At 41.9% G+C, this 24,598-nt stretch overlaps 1 protein-coding gene across 4 annotated transcripts in view; it reads right to left on the bottom strand.

Annotated features, from left to right (window-relative positions):
* Positions 1 to 24,598, bottom strand: part of LOC140715125 (VPS10 domain-containing receptor SorCS1-like) — a 1,248,501-nt gene that overhangs the window by 457,303 nt on the left and 766,600 nt on the right. The window lies entirely within an intron of this gene.

Raw genomic sequence — 24,598 nt, forward strand, 5'->3', positions numbered from 1 at the left:
TGTATCTATCTATCTAACATAAAGACAAGGCATGATCTAATTGAATGGTAGAATGTGTTCAAGGGGTTGAATGGTCTCCTATACTTACCTCATCTGTTATTTGCTTTATTTTAGTTGAACTCATCTGCCAGAGCTATTTTGATAGACCCTTTGGGGCAAAGATTGACAGGTAAAGTTAGTTAAACTTGCTTCATTAGTGTTATCTCTGTCTTCTTGGATCTCAGGCAGTACTTATTACATGCGTGCTCAATTCCTTTATATGTTTTGTGTCTCTTGCTATGATCTTCATGGGAAAATGTTCCTGGCAATTTATTAGTCTGTGCACAGCAGGGGAGATTATGGAATGTTTATGTTTCTTCCGCTCCTTGCAAAGCTTCTATTTCATATCTTTATTACACTTCACAAATTGCTCATGTTGGCAACAGCCTACAGTCTTTGCTCTGGGGAACAAAAATTTTGATGAGACTTGGAGATCCCTCATAAACAGAATACTTCCCACTGTAGCATCACAGTTCTGAGAGTGAGAAGAAGTTAACATTTTGTGAGCTTTGAGATTATGAATGAACAATCAATTCTTCCTGACGAGCTGAAAAATCTTTTCTTTTCTTCCAAGGAGCTTCTGTACGCTTAGTTTTTTTTCTCCTACTTTGACTTCTATTGATTTTGGCTTAAACAAACTCTCTTTTATGCAGGATCTGAGGTGCATCTGTCATTTCTCAAATTTTTGAAGTGTGTGGAATCAAATGTTATAAGAAAGATAGAAAGATCCATCTTATACAGCTGACCCTTGCTAAAGATGAGGACTGAAGGTAACTTCCATGCTACTCAGCAATGAGGGCAGTATTTGACTTTCAGTGCTTCTTGAGACACTCCTTGAAATCAGCTCTGAATCTTTGATGTATAACTACACCAAGTAACTACAATCAAACAAAGCAAAATGTGTACACAGCACTTTTTATATACACTCAGTGGCCAGTTTATTCGGCACACCTGTACACCAGCTCATTAATGCAAATATCTGATCAGCCAATCGTGTGGCAGCAACTCAATGCATAAAAAGCATGCAGACATGGTCAAGAGGTTTAGTTCTTCTTCAGGTCAAACAATGGAGGAAGAAATGTGATCTAAGTGACTTTTACTAGGGAATGATTGTTGGTGTTTGAGAATCTCAGAAATGCGTGATCTAGTATTTTCATGCACAACAGTCCCTAAAGTTTACAGAGAAACAAGAAACAAAAAAGAAAACATCCAGTGAGTAGCAGTTCTTTGGGTAAAAACACCTTGTTAATGAGAGAGGTCAGAGGAGGATGATCAGTCAGGTTCATGCCGATAGGAAGGCGACTGTAACTCAAATAACCACGTGTTACAACAGTGGTGTGCAGAAGAGCATCTCTGGACACAGCATGTTGAACCTTGAAGCAGATGGGCAACAGCAGCAGAAGACCATGAACATACACTCAGTGGCCACCTTATTAGCTATAGTAGTATCTTACTGAAGTGCCTATTGAGGGTACAGTACTTATTTGTTTATAGGTTATGTGCATTGCTGGTAATTCAGTTTGTATTGCCTGGCCTTGTGGCCTGTTAAACCATTTCACAGAGTTTGAAGTCACGTATAAATCAACCACGTAAGGGTAGTAGAAGTTCCTCACTGCAGGACCATTGTTAACCTGATGGGTTTTACAATAATCCACTTTTGTTGTTATCACATCTAGATTGCCACCCCTCACACATTCTATGATGATCAAATGCCACAAAGGATGTGCTAGAATTGACTAAAATTAATTTCTTCTCTAAAACTGTTAGCCTGTTTCCCCAAGGAATTAGTGAGGGAACTGATGCTGTATGATCTGTTCATGTACTTCAGAAGTAACCATTGTTAACAGCAACTTCCAGGTTCCAACATTGCAAAAAATTCATTACTGAAATATTACCTGTCAGGAGGCCACCTTCTTTTTGAATCTTTCCACATTTAACTATGCCTGTAATCTCCTTAACGTAAGTAGCAGCTCTCCAATTCCAGCTCCTGAACATATCTAAATACAACTCTTAGATAGGCGCATGGAGCTTAGAAAAATAGAGGGCTATGCGCTAGGGAAATTTTAGGCAGTTTCTAGAGTAGGTTACATGGTCGGCACAACATTGTGGGCGGAAGAGCCCGTAATGTTCAGTAGATTTTTATGTTCTATGTTAACTATTTTGAATATTGCTATTTTTTTCAGCTGATGCTGCCTTTGCTCTTCCTCCCCCCTGGGATCACATCTAGTCTTGGATCATCCCAACATTCCCAGCCCTCCTGTCTTCCCTGGTCTCCAAATCGATTTCAGCACCATAACCAAAGTCCATGCAGATTTCAAAGTAATATTAATGAATTCAATGGATGGCCAGAACTCTGAAAATGGATTTCACTGATAGAATAGAGATACCCATTTCCATGGGTGTGCAGTGCAAGTGATATATTATAACATGAGGACTTCTGGGCACCAGTAGGGTGATAGTCCAAGAAGGGTGTGTTCTATCAATAATTTAACCATAAGATATAGGAATAGATTTGGGCTATTGAGTCTGCTCCACTCTTCAATCATGGCTGATCTCTTTTTTCAAACCTGTAGGGTAATGTAATGGGTGACAGATGATACATATTATTCATAATAGAAAATGTTCTATGTAATTCGCAACTACCATCAAGTTGTGCTCACTTCAGGAATCGGCAGCTGACATAATGACGCCAATGTCTGATGGAATGATGTCAGTGTAAGGTGACTGCTTTTGTTTTGTTCATAATGGAGTAAAGAGCTGTGGCTTTTGTTAAACACTCCTGTGTGTTCTATTTGAATAATCCTACACTGGTGACTGCAATGCTCCCAAACAATCCTAGAGTTACTCAAAGACATGTCGTTAACGGAGTGGCTTTGAAGCTGTTGGAGTTCTGAGAACAGTATGCTTCTATCTGGTTTGCACGGGCAGAAGCCCAGTTCACACTGGGATAAATCACCATGGAAATACCAAATTTTATTACATCTTAGCATCTCTAAGTAGTTCCACTGTAGCCAGGGTGATGAGTCTACCAGAAGGCTCACTTGCATGTGATAAAGATTATGACTGTGAAAACTCACCTATTACAGACTGAGTCTGAGTGCACCAAACAGTTGCTCTTCTTGCCCGGCCTGGGTGGTGCTAGGCCTTCTGAACTGATGGACCACATGCCACCTCACCAGATAATCACTATCCATGTTTTTTTAAAAGAATTCTTCATGCAGCAAACACCCAATCAAGTTCACACAGCTCTCAGTAATATACTCATGAAAGACTATAGTGAGCTTGCTGAAATGGCTGATAGTCAACACTCAGCCAGGCAGAGATGCATCGTTCCTCCTCCTTTTCCTGTCTCAATAGGCTCTGTCAGCTGAGCCTCCAGCAGACTCATGCCCACAGTTCTGAACCAGTCAATGCCAGGTCTATGTCTTTGCCATGCATGCTTCAGGTGGATGCCAAGAGCTGCCGGTGGTCGTGCACCTCTGATTTCACTATTTCAGTGCGTGGGGACTTTGGAGACCTTTGAACATCATGGGTTCCAGCTGGCAGGATCGGCTATTGTCCATTAGGGATACCCTTTCAGGGTGACACTTCCTGTGTGACATAGGCGCTCAAGTGAGTGACACTCATTGATTATAAGGCAGGAAGTGACGGACTCTCATTGGAGGCCGCCAATCGCAGCAGGATCCAGCTTTATGGAATACAACCGTGTAGTGGATGACACTGCACATGGTACTTTGCCTTGGCTAAAGTTGCTAGACCTCTGCTTGATGCAGACTTCCTGATCTTAAGAACTACCAGCTTGTAGACATAAAGGACTTTGGGTCATTACCCTGTCCTCTCAGTAAGGTCCCCATGATGGTTCAGTCTAGGACATCTACCACCACATGTGAGTTCTCTTACATCAACACCCAAACCTCACCAAGCCCACATTTTCCACTACAGTCACAAAGCATGGGACCGAGCACCGCATTTCTACAACAGGCTCGCCAGTGCGCGTAGACCGGACTCCGAAATGCTGGTCAGTGCAAAGGTTGCTAATGTGGAAACACAGGTCAAATAGCCCTTGGGCTTCATGCCTCCACATGGTCCCTAACCCCAAGGGTGGTTGCCGTCCATGTGGCCTTAACGAAGTCATCATCTCCGATTGTTACCCAGTCTCACGTATTCAAGTCATTTTTGGCACGTTTAGCCAGAAAGATAATATTTTCTAAATTGGATTTAGTTGGGGCTAAAATCAGCTGCCTGAGCGCACTGAGGACATTCCCAAAACTGAGGCTATACCCCTGTTTGGCCTATTTGAGTTTCTGCACATGCTGTTTGGGATCAAAATGGACTCTGTGTTAGAAGACTTGGATTCTCCTTTTTGTTTACCTGGAAAACATACTTGTCACTGGCACATCAAAAACTGAACACTTATTACCTCTCTGCACACTTTTCAAGCACCTAATCCAACATGGGTTGATTATTAACCCCACTAAATGCCAATTCAGATTGTCTACTGTGGACTTTCTCGGCCACCACATCTCCACAGAAGATCCCGCAAAGGAAACAGCATTATGAAGGACCCCATGCACCCCTCATACAATCTCTTCTTCCTCCTGCCGTCTGGGAAAAGGCTCAGAAGCATTCGGGCTCTCACAACCAGACTATGTAACAGTTTCTTCCCCCAAGCTATCAGACTCCTCAATACCCGAAGCCTGGACTGACACCTTGCCCTACTGTCCTGTTTATTATTTATTGTAATGCCTACACTGTTTTTGTGCACTTGATGCAGTCCAGTGTAGGTCTGTAGTCTAGTATAGCTTTCTCTGTGTTTTTTTTTTACGTAGTTCAGTCTAGTTTTTGTACTGTGTCATGTAACACCATGGTCCTGAAAAACGTTGTCTCAGTTTTCCTATGTACTGTACCAGCAGTTATGGTTGAAATGACAATAAAAGTTGACTTGACTTGACTTGACTTGATACCCTGCTGTCAAAAGTCGCCGCTGTTATGGACTTTACACTGCCCTGCACTACCAAAGCACTGCAAGAGTTTTTAGGTGTGGTAAATTTCCATCATCATTCCATTCAATGAGATTCTGAACTTGTGCTTCTCTTGTGTAGTGCCCCTAATTACATGCCTGAGTATTCGGCCAACGTGACCAGAGCACTTAACGACACCAAGTGAGTGCCGACCCACTCCCACTAATACTTACGTCTCAGAATATGCTGTGGATACTATGCGCGAACAATTGGTTGGAGCCAAGTGGGAACCACTCGCCATCTTCAGTCAGCAGCTCCCCCACCCTCCCCCCATCCCTCTGACAGGAAGTACAGCATGTTTAACGGTGAGCTTCCTGGTCTCTGTCTGGCTCTCTGCCATTTAATTTTCTACTGGAAGGTTGGCATATCAGAGCATTTGAGTGTCTGTATGGTAGCGTTGCCACCTGGCCTACATTTCAGAATTCATGACTGACATCCCGCTGTCGATGCCATGTCATGGCCTCTTACATCTGGACAGGAGGGCTTCACAGAAACTGGTTGCTTTAAAGTTTGCCTGGCATGGTCTTAGAAAGTATGTGTAGGACTGGAGTGAAGCCTGCGTTGTGTGTCAGTGGATGAAAATTAACCGTTATGTTCGGGCACCATTGGAACCTTTCAAAGTACCTGAACAATACTTTGACCATGTCAATGTGGACCTGGTTGGTCATCTATCCCCTCCCATGGTTTTACACATCCCCTTACCATGGTGGACCATACCACCAGGTGGCCAGAGGTTGTTCCTCTAGTGTCAACAATGGCTGTTAACATTGCTTGGGCATTCATCAACACCTGGGCCACTCGGTTTGGCACCCCATCTGACATTTCTTCCGATCGCTGTCCCTAATTCTGGGCAATAATGGCTTAGAGTGTCAGTATTAAATTGCACCACACCAGTACATATCACCAAAAGACCAATGGCCTGTGTGAGCGGTTTCATCTTTCCTTAAAGGCTACTCTGAGGGCTTCCCTGACAGAAGAATGTCGGAGTGGTCATCTCCCATGGGTCCTGCTGTGGCTCAGAATGGCTTCAAAAGTGGACCTACCAGACCTAAAAAGTTGAGTTGGTGTACAGGCTGCCTCTACAAGCACCAGGTGATTTTATCCCTGATGGTATACCTGGTTGGCATCTCAGCAGTGTTCCACCCTCCTCAGTAAACTCAACTCTTTTATACTTGTTCCGACCTCCCATTATGGCATACCACACTCTTGAGTTCCAGTTCACCTTTGTTCTACCTTGTTTGTTTTTATCCACCATGATGCAACACCCCCTTAAGCCCCTTTATGATGGCCCATTCTGCATTTTGGAACAATGTGAAAAAAGACAGTGCATTTCTTTTAGTGTAAGTTCCTGAATGGATTTCTTTAGATCACCTTAAACGGGCTCACCAAGACCTAATGGTTCCACTGCCATATCCCCTGCATCACGACATGACCATCTGTGTGTCAGCACACACCTGGATGAGCCAAAGGCAGCTGTTGTTACAAGTAGGACCCGAGTCAGGTGACTTGTACGTGCTCCAGACAGATTCTCAATACCAGTTTTGGTGAATTCTGGGAGGGTGGGTGTGCCTATGTAGGGTAATGTAATGGGTGACAAATGACACATATTGTTGAGAATAAAAACTGTTCTACATGGTTCACAAACATCGTCATTGAGTTGTTGTGTTCACTTTAAGAGAAGGTGTCTGACGTAATGATGTCAGAGTAAGGCAACTGTTTCTGGTTTGTTCATAATGGAAGTAAAGGGCTGCAACTTTTGTTAAGCACTTCTGCATGTTTTATTCACAAAAGCCTTCAACTCATTCTCCCATCTTACCAATCAAGAATCTATCAATTTCTGCCTTAAGTACTTGTCTTCACAGCCTTTGTGGCAAAGAATTCCACAGATTCACCACACTCTAGGTGAGAATATTCTTCCTCATCTCATTTTTAAAAGGACATCCTTTTACTTTGTGTTCTCACATCCTAGACTCTCCTGCTAATGAAAACATCCTCTCCATGTCTCCATATCCGCCCTGTCAATTTCTGGTATATTTCATTGAAATCCCCCCCCATCTTTCTGAAGGTTTCATAATTTCAAGACAGGAATATATATATATATCCAAATTTTCGGGTGTGTCGAAGCAGATGAACAAGTCTGAAATTATATGAACTGGACTTCCAAATAATGAGGTAGGAAATGCATCAATGCACAAAGACAGTGGAAGATTCAACCATCCTTGCACAGAAGGTGAATAGGTTAATTTTTGATCTGAGATCGATAGATTTAAGTTAACCAATGTTTTCTGGGGCAATGGGAAAAGGATGTTGGATGGAGTTCGATTACATAGCATTATTTTATTAAATGACTGAATATACATGTGGGAAATGCGGTAGGATAACTTACAGCATTTGCCCCTGTACTAATACACACCATTCAATGTAAACATCACTGTGACAAAGAAAATGATGATGAAGACTTTTAATGAAGTAATAAAAATGTTGGCATGGGTAAAAGGGGATTAGTAAACAGATCAGAAGCAAAATATTAACTGAATTAAGAGCTTAGTGTATATTATATCCTACTAATCCTCAGTAAAGTTATTATCCTTTAATGCTTGATGATTTTTATTTTGTTGGACCAATGATATTTGACATTTATTGAGAAGTTTTAACTAAAGCAGCTGACAAATGCAACCAATTTAATGAGAAACATCCAGGTTGATTCTTGGGTGACTCTTTACAATTGAATATCTAATTTCATTTCCTATGATGGCCTGCTGAGAGCCTGTTATTAACTTACCTTCCTCTGTGAATTGTGCATCTTCTTGAACCAGATCGCAGTTCTAGAGTCACAACAAGCAAAGGTTCATAAGTTCTTTATTGTTAAGTGGGTTAGGGAGAAGACAGGAGAATGGAGTTGAAAATAAGATCTGTTGTGATTGAATAGCAGATCAGACTCAATGAACAGAATGGCCTAATTCTGCTCTAATGTCCTATGGTCTACGAAATTTAGTGAACAAGATGGTTTTTTTACAATACTTCAGCAAATGTTGTAGTCATCATTGTAAACACTTATTCTAAATTATCAACTTGGTTTAAATTAAAAGGTGCCGTGGTGGTATTTGAACATTTATCTCGATGTAATTAGTTCAGGTTTCTGAACTGTTAGGCCCAGGATTTCACCTTTGCCCCATCACTCTATCACTTTGATGGAAAACTACAGGCTGTCCTCAGGTAACAAAAAGGTTCCATTTTTACCTACGTTCATAAGTCAAAGTTCAAAGTATGCATACATTATACATCTTTGAAATTTGTCTCCTTACAGTCAGCCACAAAAAAGAAACCCAAAAAGAATCCATAAACTAAAAGACTCAAACACCCAATGCACAGAGAGGGGAAAAAAACCAAATCATGCAAACAATAAAAGTAAGCAAAAAGCATTCAGAACTCAAAGTACGCTGCAGATGCTGGGGCCAAAGCAACACGTACAACACGCTGGAGGAACTCAGCAGGTCGGGCAGCATCTGTGGAAACGAACAGGCAATGTTGACTACTCGTTTCCACGGATGCTGCCCGATCTGCTGAGTTCCTGCAGCGTGTTGTACGTGTTGTAAGCATCAGAACTGAAGTTTTATGAAAGATACAAAGCCGTGGATCACTGCAGCGGAAGCAATCCACACGCTCAGTTCAGTACAGAGCTGAGTAAATGTCACGGAGCAGCGAGCAGAACTCACCCATCCCTCACCTCCAGTCCCAAAACCCCGACCTTTTCAATCTGGTTCAGCGCTTACTGTCCAAACATTGGATCGTTCTATGCTCGAGGACCTGGAAATAGCCGCCAGGATTTTGCCTTTAGCCAACCTTTCCAATTCTGCCTGGTGCTGAAATCAATCGGACATTGGATTTTCCTCGCTCATGCCTCTGCCTCTGCTTGCCTCAATCATCCCTGGCCTGCACCCCTACTGGCCTCCTGTTGCCCCCACCATGCCTTGCCTTTGCCTCTGCCTCCACCAGCACTTGCCAAACTTTGCCTCTACTCACCTCTCCATTGTTGTGTTGATAATAATTAATAAGGTTTTCAATAATTTTCTTTGTTCTGTATTTTGCTGCCAATAAGTAGCAGCTGGGCACCACCAGCACTATCTTAAATCAGATTTGTTCATAAGTTGAAAATACACACAATTCATGATATGGCAACTATGCTTTCACTGTCTTGTAATAAAAGACTTACAATTGAAAAGACACAATTACTAAAAGTGGGGAGAGAGAGGAAACTTGTATTGTTGTTCATAGGAACAAATGTTTGCGCACATGTCAGACTTCTGATTTATAAATCGATAAGTTAGTTTATTATTGTCACATGTATGCTATGTTTTACTTTCCATCCATACAGCTCATTTCATCACATCAGTGCATTGGGGTGGTCCAAAGGACAACAATAACAAAATGAACAATTTTTATATGATAGGAGCTGAATCATAAGAGGTGTCCATAAATTCGATGTTGTTAACTAGTAACTGATAGTACCTCTGATCTCCAAACTAGTATTTATTTACCACTGTAAATAAACTAATTCTTTTCACAAGATAGGCTCATGAAACATAGACATAGAAACATAGAAAGCATACAGCTCAATACAGGCCCTTCAGCCCACAAAGCTGTGCAGAACATGTCCCTACCTTAGAACTACCTAGGCTTTATCCATAGCCCTCTTTTTTTCTAAGCTCCATGTAGCCATCCAGGAGTCTCTTAAAAGACCCCATCACTTCCGCCTCCACCACCGTCACCGGCAGCCCATTCCACGCACTCACCATTCTGCATAAAGAAGTTACCCCTGACATCTCCTCTACACCTACTTCTAAGCGCCTACTTGAAGGAAGATTGCTTGTGCACAAATTGACTGGTGTACTTTTTGTAATAGATGCAGCACTTCAAATGAGCTTCTTTGACTCTGAAGTGCTCAGAAACCTGCAAGGAACTTGGATAACAATTGAAAGTTTTCTGTTCTCTTTGAACAGGAGCCTCTGGTTAAGCTGGGTAACCTTACTCTTTGCTGTTTTCTGGTTATAGTCAGACTGAGCTCTGGCTTCTCCTTAATGTCAGCCGGCATGTTACGTCATGTCTTGGAATCCTGTGCTATTCCCTAAGAGACAACAGCAGGCTGCTGTTCAGGCATGGTCACTAGATGTATGGTTATACATTCGTCTTACAGACAGTTTTCTCCCTCTGTCCCCATTTTTAGGAATTTTTCTTCCTTATCGATCTTATACATATTTTTTCTGCCCTTCATTATAATACTTCAGAGGTCTGGTTACTACATCTAGTGAATTTTGCGTATTTAATGACTTAAGACAAAATCAACTTGAGGGGTTCTATGAGAATGGAACCCTTTTGTTGAAACACACACAAAATGCTGGTGGAACGCAGCAGGCCAGCCAGCATCTATAGGAAGAAATACAGTCCACGTTTTGGGCTGAGACCCTTCGTCAGGACTAACGGAAAAAAGAGATAGTAAGAAATTTGAAAGTGGGAGGGTGAGGGCTCCTGTCTTCTCCTATCATTTCAGGTCTCCCCCTCCGCCTCCCACTTTCAAATCTCTTACTATCTCTTTATTCCATTAGTCCTGACGAAGGGTCTCAGCCTGAAACATCGACTGTACTTCTTCCTATAGATGCTGCCTGGCCTGCTGTGTTCCACCAGCATTTTCTGTGTGTGGCTTGAATTTCCAGCATCTGCAGATTTCCTCGTAGTTACCCTTTTGTTGATTTATTTTTATTTACAGATGCATCGCAGAGTAGGCCTTTCCAGTCTTTCAAGCCACACTGCCCGGCAGCCCCCGCTAGCTCCAATTTAACCCTAACCTAATCAAAGGGACAATCTACAGGGCCAGTTAAGCTACCTGGTATGTATTTGGACTGTGGGAGGAAACCAGAGGACCCAGAGAAAACCCATACATTCCACAGGGATGTAAAGAGATACATTACAGAGGCTGTCAGGATTGAACTCCAAACTCTGAAGGCCCAAGCTAACCACTCTGCTACCAAGGTGCCCCAGGATGGCCTGTAGTTCCCTTGCTCTTTGTCAAAGTTAAAGAGCCACCTACCCAACGCTAAAGTAAGTCACACACAAGCATCTTCCACACTTTACTGACATGCAAGTATTTAGCCTCAATGCCAAGGGATTGTCCAAGGAGCTGAGGAGGCACTGGCATAAACCAACTGGGGTGTGAGAGCCATAAATACCAAGGTATATTTCCTTTGATTTATTCCAATGATCCTTAAGCTTTTAAAACTTCAAGTGCCACCACATACTCTATCTCCTTCATAGACCCCACTCCTCTCATAACCACTGACAGGTAATATGCTTTCCCAAGCACACATCCTGAAGGCATTGCAAAGCTATAAGTTCCTAAAGGTTTCCAGTCATCTCACTGAATATTTAACTCTGATGGGGAATTATCAGTACTGTAGAAATAATTACTAATCCAGGCACTTTCAAATTCAGAAGCAGATTTACCTCAAGCATGTTTGGTGTTTCACCTACAATCAAACAGTAATAAAAATTTGGTTATGAAATATTTATAGATATATACCCACAATACAACAATTATCTCCAAGCCATTGCAGAAATAACAATTGCTATGTGTTAAATAAATGCATAATTACCTTGATAAATTTTCACTGCATCTTTCATTTTTTTCAAGGTACAATCATTGATCGCACAAGTATTAGTGTATCATTCTCAATGTGTTTAAATGAAACAAATTTATGTGATATTTTAATTTAATCACTCCATTTATTTGAAGTAATCTTTGTGGCTCTTGCGAATAAACACAGACAAAGACCTGTTCTTTCAGTATTTCTATTTAAAACTTCAAGGCTCCATTTCAGCATAGGAATGTGTTTTTAAGCTGTGATAGATATTCACTTTCCAGGACCCCAGAGGCTTATTGTTAACCTCAGCTCTCTAACACAGCAGTATGACATTTCCAAAGGGTCAAAGTCAGTTGTGACAAAGTTAAGCTTCCAGCCAATATTTGTATCAGAGTCACCTTCTGTACAGGTACTCCTGTGTCCAGCATCTCTTTATGGATGAACAATCAATCTATGTATATAAGCTATCTTCCGTATTCGTATTCATTGCATTTTTTCATTAAGGTGTACTCTATGTTCTTTATCTTATTGTGTTTTTTTATGCTGCATCGAATCTGGAATACCAATTATTTTGTTCTCCTTTACACTTGTGTACTAGAAATGGCATTAAACAAGGCAACACAGACAAGATGCTGGAGGAACTTATCAGGCTAGGCTATCAATGGAAAAGAGAAACCAGTCAATGTTTCAGGCCAAGACCCTTCATCAGGACTGGAAAGGAAGAGAAGTTAGAATAAGAAGGTGTGGAAAGGGGAAGGAGGAAGAAATACAAGGTGGTAGGTGATAGTTGAAACTGGGAGGGGAGGTGAAGTAAAGAGCTGGGAAGTTGATTAGTGAAAGAGATAAAGGGCTGGAGAAGGGGGAATCTGATATGAGATGGACAGAAGACCATGGAAGACAGTGAAGGGGGAATTGCCATTAAAGAATCTTGAATCTTGCTCAGCTTTTTGTTGCTCAGTCTTCAGATCTTAATGCAAATTATGAACAAGAACCAGTCTGATGTTAAGACATTGCCACAGAGACTAGACAGGAAAGTCAGCTCGTCTTTGAAGAGTAGGTATATACAGTATAGCCTTCCTATAGTGAGGATACTCATAAATATCTATACTCAGATAAGGCTTAAAATCTCCTTTTGAGTCCAGGGCTTTGTGGACAGTGAACCCGATAACATCACAAAAGGGGCTGAATCCAGCATGTCTGTCGTCTAATTCTCTGATAAAAGAGCTGCAAAATTCAGCCTTGAGACAAGCATCAACACTCACAACCTGGATTAGATCAGTGATGATTTCTGGGTCAGGACGTTGGGGAGGAGAGCAGTCAGTCCCAATCTAATGGGCTCACTGAATCACCAGTTACTACAGGATCAACAGTACCGGCAGGTGAAGGCAATGAACACTTCATAATGATCAGAGGTAGGAAGTGAACTAACACACTTCAAGGCCGATTCATACCTTGCTGCCTTGGTAAAGCATCCAAAATTATCAAAGAGGTAAGGGGGTGGCGGGGGGGGGGGCAGAGTGGGGATGGTGGGGTCCTTGATGATGGATGATGCTTTCCTGTGACAGCACTCCATGTAAATGTACATTATGGTGGGGAGGGCTTTACCCATGATGGACTGGACTGTACTGATTACTTTTTGTAGGATTTTCCAACACCAGCATCACTGATTCCACACCAGGCAATGAAGCAACCTGTCAGTATACTCTCCCTAGCACATCTATAGAAGTTTGTCAAAGTTTTAGATGACGTGCGGAATCTGTGCGAACTTCTAAGAAAGTGACGCAGCCGTGCTTTCTTTCTAATGACAGTTACATGCTGGATCCAAGACAATTCCTCTGAAATGGTAACGTCAAGGAATTTAAAGTTGCCGACTCTCTGCCTCTGATCCCTTGATGAGGATTGGCTCATGGATCTCTGGTTTCCTCCTCCTGAAATCAATAGTCAGCTCTTTAGTCTTGCTGACATTGAGTGAGAGGTTGTTGCTGTGGCACCGCTCAGCCAGATTTTCAAACTCCACCTTGGTTTAGCCAGTGGTGTTACCAGCAAACTTAAATATGGTATTGGAGCTATGTTTAGCCTCACTGTCATAAATATAAAGCAAGTAGAGCGGGGGTGCACCTGTGCTGATGGTGATCATGGAGGAGATGTTGTTGCCAATCCAAACTGACTAGGGTCTGCAAGTGAGGAAATCGAGGATCCAGTTGCACAGGGAGGTTTTGAGGCCAAAGTCTTGGAGCTTATTGATTATACTTGAGGAGATGATAATATTGAAATCTGAAATGTAGTCAATGAAGAACATCCTGATGCACCTTTACTGTCCAGATGTTCCAGGGTTGAATGAAAAGCCAATGAAATGGCATCTGCTGTTGACCTGTTGTGAAAGTCATCAAACTGGAGCTGGTCCAACCCACTTCTCAGGTAGGAGAAGGTATGTTTCATCACTAACCTCTCAGAGCGCTTCATCACAGTGGAAGTGCTACTGGTCAATTGAAACAGGCTACCACCTTCTTCTTGTATAATTGAAACTTGCTTGAAGCAGGCGGGTATTCATTCATACTGCCAAAGGAAGAGGTTAAAGATATTGGTGAACACCAGCCAGATGATCAGCACGTGTCTTTAGTACCGAGCCAGGAGCCCTGTCTGGGCCAGATGCTCTCCATGGGTTCACCCACATGAAGCCTCAGAGACTGAGTTGTTGGAGGCTGTAGGAGTTTGTGAAGTTGCCTCCATGTTTTGACAGTCAAAAAGAAGCATTGAGCACTTCTGGGATCAAAACCTCATTATCACGTGTGGTTTGGTTTCAGCTTGTGGGAGGACAAGCATGCTTCAAAGTTTGTTCTGGAATTACCACTTTACATGTGAGATGGCTTTCCGGAGATTGCTCCAAGAACTTTTGTATTTGTCTTTGTCACCAGTCTTCAATGCCACTAATCTGGCCCTCAGCCGATTATGGATCTCATGGTTTATGGCTGGGGAGGATTTTGAATAATTTTGTGGGGATACACTCCTCTACGGCTATTTTTATAAAGTCCACGACAATGATGGTATATTCATTCAGATTTTCTGATTAGTTCTTGAAGGGAACACGAACCAATCCTCATAGATGGATCAGAAATGGTGAGAGTAAGCAATTTCAAATTCCTGGGTGTCAAGATCTCTGAGGATTGAACCTGGTCCCAAAGTATCAATGCAGCTCTAAAGAAAGCAAGAAGTGGCTATATTTCATTAGGAGTTTGAGACTTGCTTTTTCACATAAAACACTCAAAACTACAGTTCTACCACAGAGAGTAGTATTCTGACAGGCTGATCTGTCTAGTATGGGGGAAGAGGGCTACAGCATAGGATTGAATAAAACTACAGAAAGTTGTTAGATTAGTCAGCTCCATCATGGGTACTAGCCTCTGTAGTATCCGAGATGTCCTCAAGGAGTGGTACCTCAGAGAGGCAGCATCCATTATTATGGACACCTGCCACCCAGGATTTGCCCTTTTCTCATTGTTAACATCAGGAAGGAGCTACCAAAACCTCAAGGTATACACTCAGCGATTCAAAAAAAGCTTCTTCCCCTCTACCATCCGATTCTTAAATGGACATTGAATCCATGGACGCTACCTCACTTTTTAATTTTTTTTCTTTTTGCACTATTTTTAATTTAACTATTTAATATACATATGTACTTACTGTAATTGATTTACTTAATTATTTTTCTATATCATCATGTATTATATTGTACTACTGCTGCTAAGTTAACATATTTCACAACACTTGCCAGAGATATTAAACCTGATTCTCATTCTGATTCAAAGCAATCCCTTCACTGTTCCTCTGTCTCCTACGGGCACTCCTTTGTTGTCTTACATCTTTAACCTCCACCTTTACGTAGGTAGGGGGGCAGCCAAGTGATCAGATTTCCTGAATGCAGTCCAGGCATGGAATGGTAGGCATTCCTAGTTGTAGTATAGCAGTGGTTGTGTGTGTTGGGACCCCAGATGCTGCAGGTGATATGTTGCTGATAACTGGGCGGAGATTTCTTCAAGCAAGCCTGATTGAAGTCCCCAGCGAAGATTTGAAAAGTGTCAGGGTAGGATATTTCATGCTTGCTGATGATGGCACTCAATACTTTGAGTGCCTGTTTAACATCAGCCTTTGGCAGTACGTAAACTGCAGTTAAGATCATGGAGAACTCTCTTGGTAAGTATAATGGTTGGCACTTAATCATTAGATGTTGCCAGTCAGGGAATCAAAAATTGTACAAGACCACTATGTCAGAGCACCAAAAGAGTTTACAAATACAAATCCTCTCCTTTTGCCTTTTTTGAATCAGCAGTTCAGTCCATCCTGAGTATTGAGAAGGCCTCAGGTCGGATTGCAGAATCTGGCATGTCCAGATTGGGCCGTATCTCCATTAAACCCGAAATGCAACAATTCCTCTTTTCCCTCTGATACTACAATCTTGCACTAAAGTCCAAAATCTTATTCTCCTTCAACTGTACTTTTGCCAACAAGATGCTGGGTGAAGGAAGCCTCATGCTCTTTCATTTTAGCCTGGCTTCCCTCCTCCCTCTCTATCAGCCGTGATGACGTACCTTTGTCCACTTAGAGTGTGCCTAAGAGTTAGGTCCACTGAGTGCTTCAGAAGTTCATGAAATCACTAGTTTGTTAATATGGTTCAAAATTACAGGCTGCAGATTGCAGTGAGCAGAGTTCAGAAGTATGTATATTTAGAAGTTTTCAACCATTTATGTAAAGCAAACAGAGAAAAGTGTGAAGTATCAATTCCAACTTTCCTCTGTTTGCTTTGCATTAATGGTATCTCTTACTCAATCTGTTCATTACTCCTCAGAACTTGCTGCTTATGCACATTAATAGTCCATTAAACCAACCAAAGAAAATGTGGCCAGTTAATTAAAAGTGATTTAAGATTAAATGCCCTTAATTGACTTTATAATTGTTAAGTCAATACCTATAAAGCCTCTTTCAACTCAAAAGGGAACAAATTAAGCAACTGAGTTCCATTTTAGTGTGTAGTCATCTACTTTTAAGATTTCAGAGGTTTTGGAATGAAATTCATCTTTAGTCATGTGAACACTGTAATAGTAGCTGTGCATTGTTTCATTAACTTCAAAAGAAGTTTAGTTCAGAACAAGAGCACATATATATGCAGTACCAATTAGTAGTAGTGACTGAGGTAAAGTCAGCCCCTCACAGATTAAAACATATTCCCTCTTCTGTTCTGTTTTCTCATTTGCATTATCTAGCCTCTTACACCCCTGTTGTTTCTGGTTCTGTGCCTAATCTGGCAAAAACTTCCCTCTCAATCCTGTAGCTCTCTGTTTCTGAAACTTACTGCCTAAGGAAAAGGACTGTAGGGCTTGCTTCTTATTACAATCCAAGATCACCTGCTGGTCATGTCAAACCACTATTAGCTTGCATTTCCATTTAAGTCTTTTTTCAGCTAGGCTGGGTAGAATAATGAGAAAGAAATATGTATTTAACAGTGTAGCACGTATAAAATGCTGGAGGAACTCAGCAACTATCAAGAAATCATTACCTCATGGAGACTGGCTTGAAAAAGAAGACTCCATACAAGAGAGGTACCATCGAGCAGGGCTGTCCTCATAAGAGTGGTCTGAGTCAGAGTGGGAAGGCTTTGGCTCAACAGGCTTCAGTGAGAATGAGGAAAGTAGATAAGTTTAGTTCTTACTTTTTCTTGAAAGAATAGGGGGTATGTCTGCAGGACCAATGTCTTGCTCTGGTTGTTAGATGTGGGATTTCCAGGAGACTTTCAGCCATCGGCCACATCTGCACCAGGAGCATCGAAATGTAGCTCCTTAGAGATCATGGTAGGGAACTGGAAGCTGCAGTTCAATGACCATCAGTTTGTTAGGGAAAGTGAAGCAGTGATAGACAGGAGCTACAGGGAGGTAGTCACCCCATGGCTACAGGATACAGATAAATGGGTGACTGTCAAGAGAGAAGAGAAAACATCAGATAGTGGAGAGCACCCCTGTGTCCATCCCCTTCAACAATAAGTACTCCATTTTGAGTACAGTTGGGGGTGGGAGGGACCTACCTGGGGGAAGCAACAGTGAACATGTTTCTGGCACTGAGACTCAGAAGGATAGGGAACTGAAGAGAATGGCTGCAGTAATAGGGACTCTACAGTTAGAGAGACAGATTGGTGATTCTGTGGATGTGAAAAAGAAATATGGATGGTAGTTTGTGTCCCCGGTGCCAGGGCTCGTAATGTATCTGAATATGTCCACAATATCCTGAACAGGGAGGGCGAGCAGCCAGAAGTCAACATTGAAACAATATAGAAAAAGGGAGGAGGTCCTGAACTGAATACAGGGAGTTAGGGAGGAAGCTGAGAAGCAGGACCTCAAGGGTAGTAGTCTTGGGATTGCTCCCGGTGCCACATGAGGATAGGAATAGAATGAGTGTGGGTGAAGAATTGGAGGAGGGGGCAGATATTCAGATTTCTGGATAAGTGCGACCTCTTCCGGGGCAGGTGTGATCTGTATCAACGGGATGGGTTGTACCTGAATCTGAGGGGGCCCAACCTCTTTGCAGGTAGGTTTACTAGAGTCATTGGGAGTGGTTTAAACTAATATGACAGGGGATGGAAACCAGTGTGATAAAGCTGAGGATGAGCCAGCAGGTTTACAGGTAGATATTGTGTGTAACATGAATGTAAGGAAGGACAAACTAATGATTGGGTACAAGTGCAGACAGGGCGAAGAGTTAAATTATACTACAGAGGCAAAATTCAAAAGGGTGAAGAATGCAGGATCGAAGGTGCTCCATTTAAATGTATGTAGTATTCGGAATAAGGTGGACGAACTTGTGACACAATTAGAGATTGGTCGGTATGACATTGTGGGCATCGCTGAGTCGTGGCAGAAAGAAGGTTGTATTTGGGAGCTTAATATCAAAAGATATACATTGTATTGAAAGGACAGGTAGAAAGGCATAGGTGATGGTGGGGCTCTGTTCGTAAGAGATGGAATTACATCTTTAGAAAGAGGCGACATAGGGTCAAAGAATCTCAAATCTTTGGAGGTGGAGTTAAGAATCCACAAGGGTAAAAAAAAGCCATTATGGGAATCATATAGAGGCCTCCAAACAGTAGCCAAGATGTGGGGTTCAGTTTGCAAATAGACAGTAGACAATAGGTGCAGGAGTAGGCCATTCGGCCCTTTGAACCAGCACTGCCATTCAATGTGATCATGGCTGATCATCCACAATCAGTAACCCGTTCCTGCCTTCTCCCCATACCCCTTGGCTCTGCTATCTTTAAGAGCTCTAGCTAACTCGTCTTGAAAGCATCCAGAGAATTGGTCTCCACTGCCTTCTGAGGCAGAGCATTCCATAGATCCACAACTCTCTGGGAGAAAAAGTTCTTCCTCAACTCCATTCTAAATGGCCTACCCCTTATTCTTAAACTGTGGCCTCTGGTTCTGGACTCCCCCAACATCGGGAACATGTTTCCTGCCTCTAGTGTGTCCAAACCCTTAATAATCTTATATGTTTCAATCAGATCCCCTCTCATCCTTCTAAATTCCAGTGTATACAAACCCAGTCGCTCCAGTCTTTCAACATACGACAGTCTCGCCATCCCGGGAATCAACCTCATGAACCTACGCTGCACTCCCTCAATAGCAAGAATGTCCTTCCTCAAATTTGGAGACCAAAACTGAACACAATACTTCAGGTGTGGTCTTACCCGGGCCCTGTACAACTGCAGAAGGACCTCTTTGCTCCTATACTCAACTCCCCTTGTTATGAAGGCCAACATGCCATTAGCTTTCTTCACTGCATGCTTACTTTCAGTGATGATGAACAAGAACACCTAGATCTCGTTGTACTTCCCTCTTTCCTAACTTGACACCAAAGGAAAGCTAGAAAGGGCATGTAATAAGGCTAATGTCATAATTGTAATGGGGGACTTCAATATGCAAGGGGATTGGGAAAATCAGGTTGGTGTTGGACTGCAAGAGACGGAATTTGCTGAGTGCCTACAAGATAACTTTTTTAGAGTAGCTTGTGCTTGAACCTATTCAGAGAAAGACTATCTTATATTGGGTGATGTGTAATAATCTGGATTTTATTGAGGAGCGTAAGGTGAAGACACCATTAGGAGACTGTAGTCATAATATGGTTGAATTTATACAGCAATTTGAGAGGGAAAAGTATAAGTCAGTTGTATCAGTATTACAATGGAATAAAGGGAGTTACAGAGGCATGAGAGAGCTGTTTGCCCTGTTAGATTGGAGGGTGATACTGGTGGGGATGATGGCAGAGCAGAGGTGGCTGCAGTTTCTGGGAATATTTCACAAGGCACAGGATAGATATATCCTGCAGAAGAAGTTGTTCTCAAATGGCAGTGGTAGGCAACCTTGGCTGACGAGAAGTATAAAAACCAAAGAAAGGGCATATAAGATAGCAACAGCGAGTGTGAAGTTGGATGTTTGGGAAGTTATTAAAATCCAACAAAGGGCCACTAAAAAGCCATAAGAAGGGAAAAGATTAAATATGAGGGAAAACTAGCCAATAATATAAAGCAGGACACTAAAAGTTTTTTCAGTTATATGAAAAGTAAAAGGGAGGTGAGAATTGATATTGTACCACTGACAATATAAATTTTCAGGTGAGGTAGTAATGGGGGACAAAGAAATGACAGATGAATATAATAAGTACTATGATCTGTCTACACTGTGGAAGACACTAGCAGTGTGCCAAAGGTCTAGGCAAACTGAAAGGTCTTAAGGTAGATAAGTCACCTGGACCAGGTTGGACTACATCCCAGAGTTCTAAGAGAGGTTGCTGAAGAGAAAGCAGCTGTATTGGTTATGATCTTTCAAGAATCACTTGATTCTGGCATGGTTCCTGAGGAATGGAGATTGCAGATGTCATTCAACTCTTTAAGAAGGGAGGAAGACAAAATAAGGCAGTTATAGGCCAGTTAGCCTAACCTCAGTAGTTGGGAAATTGTTAGAGTCTATCTCTAAGGATGAATTTTCGAGGTACTTGGAGACTAGTAATAAAATAGGTCAAAGTCATCATGGTTTTGTAAAGGGAAATCTTGCCTGATGAATCCGTTAGTTCTTTGAGGAAGTAACAAAGGAGAGGCAGTGGATGTCATTTGCTTGAATTTTCAGAAGGCATTTGAGAAGGTGTCATGCATGAGGCTGCTTAACAAGATAAAATCACATGGTATTATGGGAAAGATATTGGCATGGATAGAGGAATGGCTGACAGGCCAGAGGCAGTGAGTGGGAATAAAAGAGGTCTGTCCTTTCTGGTTGGCTGCCAGTGACTAGTGGTGTTCCTCAGGGGTCAGATTTGGAACAACTACTTTTCACATTGTTTGTCAATGATTTAGATAATGCAATTGATGGCTTTTGTGACAAAGTTTGAAGATGGTACTAAGAAAGTTGGAGGTTGTGATGAGGAAGTAATGTGATTGCTGGAGGACTTAGACAAATTTGAAGAATGGGCAAAAAAGTGGTGGTGTTGAGAAATGTATGATAATGCATTTTGGTAAAAGGAACAAAAGTGCAGTTTATTATCTAAATGGGTAGAAAATTCAAACATCAGAGGTACAAAGGGACTTTGGAGTCCTTGTGCAAGACTCCCAGAAGGTTCATTTACAGGTTGAGTCTGTGGTAAGGAAGACAAATGCAATGTTGGCATTTATTTCAAGGGGAATAGAATATAAAAATGAAGAGATAATGCCGAGGCTTTATAATACACGAGTCAAACCGCACTGGGAGTATAATCAACAGTTATGGGCCCTGTATCTCAGAAAGGATGTTTTGTCATTGGAAAGAGTCCAGAAGAGGTTCACGAGAATGATTCCGGGAATGAAGGGGTTAATGTATGAGAAGCGTTTGGCAGCTTTGGGCCTGTACTCGCTGGAATTTAGAAGAATACAGGGGATCTCACTGAAACCTACTGAATGTTGAAAAGACTAGATAAGGTGGATGTGGAGAGAATGTTTCCTATGGCGGTGGTGTCCAAGACTAAGAGGGCATGGCCTCAAAATTGAGGAGTGATTCTTTGGTACATAGGTAAGGAGGAATTTTTTTTAAGTCAGAAAATAATTAATCTGTGGAAAGCTCTGCCACAGACAGCTGTGGAGGGCAAGACCATGGGTATGTTTAAAGCAAAAATTGATAGTTTCTTGACTGGTCAGGCTATCAAAAGTTATGGCAAGAAGGCAAGTGTATGGGGTTGAGTGGGATCTGGGATTAGCCGTGACAGAATGGCGGAGCAGACTCAATGAGCTGAATGGCCTAATTCTGCTCCTGTGCCTCATGGTCTTATGTCCTTGGTATTCATTGTTTATTTATTATGATGATTATTACTATTTTGTTTTTTTTCTGTTTCTTTGTATTTACTGCAAATGCCTGCAAGAAAATATAACAGGGTTATATATGGTGAAATATGGGGCGGGGGAAAGGCTGCAAGATCAAAGTAAGTTGCAGAAAGTTGTAGGATTAGTCAGCTCCATCTTGGGTATTAGACTTCATAGTATCAAAGACATCTTCAAGAAGCGGTGCCTCCAAAAGGCAGAACCCATCATTAAAGAATCCCATCACCCTGGACATGCCCTCTTCTTATTGTTACCACCGGAAAGGAGGTACAGAAGCCTGAAGGCACACACTCAGTGATTCAGGAACAGCATTTTCCCCTCTGCCATTCAATTTTTAAATGGTCATTGAACCCATGAACACTACCTCACTACTCTTTTATTTCTGTTTTTCCACTACTTATTTTAACTTAACTATTTAATGTATATATAATTACTGTAATTCTTTTTTTTCTATATCATGTATTGCATTGTAGTGCTGCTGCAAAGTTAATGAATTTACTTCGAACTTTGGAAAGGAACAAAGAGCCAAGACCCTACATCAGAACCTACATTTTGAGTGTGTTACTCTGATCTTCCAGTATCTGCAGAAACTTTTGTGTTTATATATTTAACACTCTAATCTAGGAAGACCTGATTTGATGATGGAAATTACATGGGACCCACAATGAGTTGGTAAATTGGATACCAAATTAGCATGATTACAAAAGACAGAGGTGGAAGGATGTTATTATGACAGGAGGTCTAGGAGCAGTGATGTTCTGCAAAGATTAGTGTTAGCACCTCTGCTGTTATGGCGAAAATGTAATTTGTCTGTCTGATTAGTAAACTTGTGGAATACATAGAAATTGGAGGAATTGTGGACAGTGAAGGTTGTCAAACGATATAAATCAGTTAGGAACTTTGATTTTGATATCTGGACTGTTCACCATGTGCAGCTTTTTTGAATTTTCAAAGAAGAGAATTTTGGCAGCAAGTTCCATTACAGCAAACTCAATATTCTACTGAAGTTTAAACATCCCAGCGTGTCACACTTAAAATACGAAAAGACGTATAGGCACACATTTGCAAAAAAACAGCACTACAAAGAGTCTCATGTCTAAGTGCTCAGTAGATTGAGTCTTTAGGGAGTCCCGCACTTATTGATGAACACAAAATCTTAGGTTGACCCTCCAATGTTACACTGAATAAATGCTGCTTTAGGAATATAGAATATTACAGTATAGTACAGGCCCTTCAGCCCACTATGTCGTGCTGACCTTTCAACCTACTCTAAGATCAATCTAACCCTTTCCTCCTTCAGAGTCCTCCACCTTTTGTTGGAGATGGCTACGTTAATACAGCCCGCTTTCTCCTTGGATGCCATACCTGTCCTAGAAGAAAGAATGAGTAAGTTAGGTGTCAAAATTCAAAGGTTTGTTTGAACTTTAAATTTTGAAGAATAAGTGCAATCTCATTGAAATCTCAGGGTGCTGGATTTTTCATGGCTTTGGAGACGGGCTGATTCTAGGCCGGTGCCCCTGACTGAAGTATCACGAAGCAGCGGGTTAGCTGCCGTGAGCTGTGTTTCCTGAGGGCTGTGCCTTTCTGGGGCCCACTCTCCAGGCGCAGAGCTCGGAAAAAGCGACTTTTAACATCGTAGATCAGCGAGTTGTTTGTTATGTCTCCCTTCTCGCTGTGAAACAGGGACACCTCATTTTCCCTTATTGGGGGGGAGGGAGGGAGAGAGAGAGAGAGGCTGACTGACTGTGGTATGTGGGATACCAGGTGAATGAGTAGTCTTTGGGGTACTGTAAATCTGTGTATTTATTGATGCTTGCTGCACCTTGAGTGCTCAGTGGAGGGGGCTGATGCTTTTGCTGGTGGTGGGGGGGGGGTTGTTGCCTTGCTGTTGCTTGTGTGTGGGAGGGGGAGCTGGGGGGCTTTGGGGTTCTAACATTTAACCGTCATTCATTCTCTGGGGGCACTCCTCTGTTTTCATGGATGGTTGTAAAGAAAAAGAATTTCAGGATATACATTGTATACATTTCTCTGACATTAAATGCACGTATTGAAATAGACTCAGTTCTTACAGCGATCAACAGCGTAGAGAGGAGGAGGATGTTACCCTTGGCCGAAGGTCTGGTACTGGGGAACGGGGTTGTCATAAACAAAGGAATAGGCCAATTAGGAGTAGAGTGAGAAGAAATTTATTCATTCAGATGGTAAATTGCTTTATTATTCTCACATGTAGCAAGCTTCAGTAACAGTCTGAGTCAGCCATACAGATAATTTTATCACATTATTGCATTGAGATATTACAAGAGAAAAGCAGCAACAGTGTAACAGTTGTACAGAACACGCAGAGCAGGTAGACAGGAAGGTGCAAGGTCTGTGATGAGTTCATCTTAACCTATAAGGGAACTGCTCAATCATCTAGTAACAGGATCTGTGCTTGAACCTTGTGGTATGTGCTTTCTGGCTTGTGTGTCTTCTGCCCAATGTGACGGAGGAGAGCAGAGAATGGCCAGGGCTGAGTCTTTAACTGG

This window comes from Hemitrygon akajei, chromosome 23 (assembly GCF_048418815.1).
Source record: "Hemitrygon akajei chromosome 23, sHemAka1.3, whole genome shotgun sequence".
Classification (NCBI taxonomy): domain Eukaryota; kingdom Metazoa; phylum Chordata; class Chondrichthyes; order Myliobatiformes; family Dasyatidae; genus Hemitrygon; species Hemitrygon akajei.